This window comes from Gigantopelta aegis, unplaced genomic scaffold (genome assembly GCF_016097555.1).
Source record: "Gigantopelta aegis isolate Gae_Host unplaced genomic scaffold, Gae_host_genome ctg5438_pilon_pilon, whole genome shotgun sequence".
Taxonomy (NCBI): domain Eukaryota; kingdom Metazoa; phylum Mollusca; class Gastropoda; order Neomphalida; family Peltospiridae; genus Gigantopelta; species Gigantopelta aegis.
This window is the reverse complement of record NW_024534413.1, coordinates 598-4,369: the sequence shown is the minus strand read 5'-3', so window position 1 is coordinate 4,369 and position 3,772 is coordinate 598. Positions and strand designations below refer to the sequence as shown.

General features: G+C 35.0%; 1 pseudogene; it reads right to left on the bottom strand.

The window, feature by feature from the left end:
• Positions 1 to 1,864: 1,864 nt before the first annotated feature.
• Positions 1,865 to 3,341, bottom strand: LOC121366367 (annotated as a pseudogene).
• Between the last annotated feature and the right edge of the window lie 431 nt (positions 3,342 to 3,772).

Genomic DNA, 3,772 nt, shown 5'->3' with positions numbered 1-3,772 from the left:
GCATACAAAGTTGAAAGGATAGAGGAAGTTACAAGGATATTATTGAATATGATGCTCATCGTAGACACAACAAACAGTAAAGGCCTGACATGTTCAGTGACATAGTCAATCAAAGGTTCCATCATACAAAGTTTATGTTTCCACACCTTTCTTTATCTCTCTATTGTATAGCAGCTAATGCTGTAGTGAAGTACTGTATACCTTATGAAGGACTACCTTCTTATTTTATAGACTTTATCAAGCTACATGATTGTCGTTACTTTAAGCAGTGTTAGATTTTTTTCCTCAGAATTGTTTGACATACGTTAAGTTAAATTAGTTTTGTTTGCATCTTAATTTTACGAATATTAATAATGTTATATAGAGATATCTGTAGACTTTTGAGAAGACTATGCTGCCTTGTTTTCATTTGTAGATGGTAAGTAACTGTCTTATTGTACAAAGTTTATCCATATCCTAAAAAATGGATTATTAATTAAACATAAATTTAGTTACAGCTAGCATGGAGTTACCAATTTTATAGACTTTTTTTAGCAGGTCAAAATCTAATAGTGGAAAAACATACCTCTTACACATGTTTGAGCCACACACATAATTAGGGATTAGATATAAGAGTGTATGACAATTACTTCAGTCCCCACAACCTCCAAACTTTCTTCTAGGTTTAATTGAATCACATGTTCATATCTAAAAGATTATATTTATGTAAAAGGTGGACAATTTGGGAGGATTTTCCTTCCATATTAATTGCCAAGAATGAAATTGTTCTCCTACAGGCATGTCCAGAACACTTAGGGTGTCTGTTTCATTATCATTACTAAATCAAGCATGTCCTTCTATAATAAAGAAAATTTCAGTATGATATATTAGGTATATTATTATTAATACATATTAAGTTTAAGTAAAACATTGTTTAAGCATCATTAAGTGAATGTCAAGGTAATGTTACTATTAAGATCCATGACTCAATACTCCATTGCATGGAGGGAATACCAAAATAGAGATGACAATGACATGTAGATATATGATCACAACTTGTCTTTAAGATATAACAACGAAAGCAATCTGGCTTTTTCATACAGTGTCTTAAAAGTCTGTGTGTCATCAACTTGCATCTCACAGGTCATTACATTTTTTGCCTCTATTTGACATTCGCATTGGAAACCTTGTTGAGTGTCTATTAAACATTTTGTTGTCAGTTTAATCTGTCTTACACTAGTTTTTCTATGATTTTATTATAGACACAGATTTAGTATCCTTCCAACTAACGTATAATTATATAAAATGAAACTCAATAACACATCTCCAATTACTATACTTTGGTTGTAAACCATATTTGGTGCGCTAATTTTATTCACAACTAGACAGGATTGATCTTTTAATTTAAAGTAAATGGTAAAACAACAAGCAAACACATGCACTTAAATCAAAAGCAAACGCCATGGCCAACTTCTAGATAGTGCTGTTATACTGCAAGGGTTGGTTTCAGAAACTTTTTTACACTCAATAGTATGCATGGCTTCAAATTCATTCCATGTATTATGCTTATTTAATTGCATGTAGCACATTTTTCAGAGTAATGGCTATGCATACTCACCAATTGTAAGGCATTAATGAAAGGTATATACATCAGTTTGTACGCGTCTTTTTTTCTTTAGCAATAAATTGAGTATATTTTTTTCTTCAAATTTTAACTCATTTGGTATCTAAACTAATGTAACATAAATTATCCAACACTATTTCTATAACTAAGAGCAGCAAACTATTCAACAATTAGAAAATGTAAGATCAGCTCTAGAAGGACAAAGTCCATCGCTTATTAGGCCCACTTCTTCCATCTCTGGATCATCTCCTTTTTCATCGATTACTCATCAACATTTAAATCTTGGTATTGTTGGTACTCAGATACCAATTCATTCATAGTGGACTCAGCCTAAGGAGAAAACGTATATTATTAGTAATACAGAACATATGTTACACTTACCTCCGTTGAATTCCATATCATCATCCCTTCATTATTATACCAATGCAGTACGCCTTGCGTCGAAACATTGCAAGAATTGCTCACCTATAGCTTACAAACCTCCTGAATATCAGTATTGTTGCCAATAAAAGGTAGCAACATCTTTGTACCACGAGAAGCAACATCACCCACAGCAGTCTTCTTGGATCATTGTTCGGATCCACTCTACAAAATAGGAGCTGTTTTTAGTTCTGCATATTAGTATTTGTTCTCAACTTTCCTTCGTGGACATTCGTCCACGAAAACTGTCAGTCTACTGTAAGGTAACGCCCATGGCGAGGGTCACAATCTGTTCATCATGTTCTTAGCATCAAACTTGCTGGGGATCGAGTTCAGGGACTGTCAAGACACGTACTGCTGTGACTCACGGCTAGTTAAGGAGCAAAACCAGGCATGAAAAAATGAAGGCGTGGAAAGGGATTGTGTTAACAGCAAGCTTGCGCAAGTTCGGCATTACGTTGACCAGGAAATCGCCAGACAGGTAGTGACACCCCTCATAGTACTGAACAAGATGGTTTGAGATCAAGCATATGTAAGGAGATGTCAATTTAAGAGTATGAGGGAACAAATATTATAAGTAGAGCTTCGTTGTCAATGCAGAACGTCATGTCAGTATTCTCAACAAGCTGATGGACGAGAGAGTGTGGCATTATAAGGTTCAACTACAGAATTTAGAGACTTTAGGAGATGGCATGACACTGAAAGTGCTCATCATTCCTATCTTATACTCTTCACGATTTTGGGAAATAAGGAGTGTTCCCATACCCGAACCTGTACCACCACCGATGGAATGGGGCGAGCTGGAGCCTTGAAGACAGTCCACACTTTTCAGCTTCCTGTCCTAATAACATCCATAACAGATTCCATTAAATCAGCTCCAATCAGTATAATGGCCTTTAGCCCAGTTGTTTGCCAGCTCCATTTTGGGGGGGGGGACTGAATTTGAGCATATGAAATTTGTTATAATCGTTTCATTTTAGAACATACCAATTATAATGTTGTCTGGACGAAAAAGTTGACCAAATGGTCCATGATCGACAGAGTCCATTGTCCCCAGGCTCTAAATCAAGCTAGTAAATAGCTCTAGTTACTATTTACCACCAGTAGCCTCATTGTATTATACTTAATACGTTGTAGTTCCAGGTCAGAATTACCAATATATGTTCCAGTTGAGTCAATACCATGTTCATCAGAAATAACTTCCAGAACTTTGGAAGAAGAAAACTTATTATATCCTTTATTAAAATTTAAGTAAGTTACTTTAGATCCAATCTGGTTGCCACATTGGCCAGCGTTGTACATGAACAATCTCACGCATTTTAAATATCTGCAAATGAGTATTATAAAGATGGCTTGCTCTAATTCCGACCGCACTGTCACATGCAGCAAAATATAACAACATTCATAGTAACACGTGTAACATCTACACGTATGAATTTGTTTCTTCAAAGTTCAAAGTTCATTCGATAAAGCCCATACTGCAGTTTAGCGTTGTACATTAAATTGTGAATGATGTAATTGCTTGAGTTGTTGTATTACTTTGAGGAAACAGTACAATATAAGGTATTTTACTGATGGTATCTTTTTTATTTTCTCACTATAAAATTAGGTATAAACTTCCACTCAAGTTGTGTAGCCATAGCCATCTCGCCCAAACATGTAAAACACTAAATAAACCATGGTAGGCAAAACCTTACTACATACATATACATGTACTGTGTGTGCACATGTAAATAGATAAGTTATATG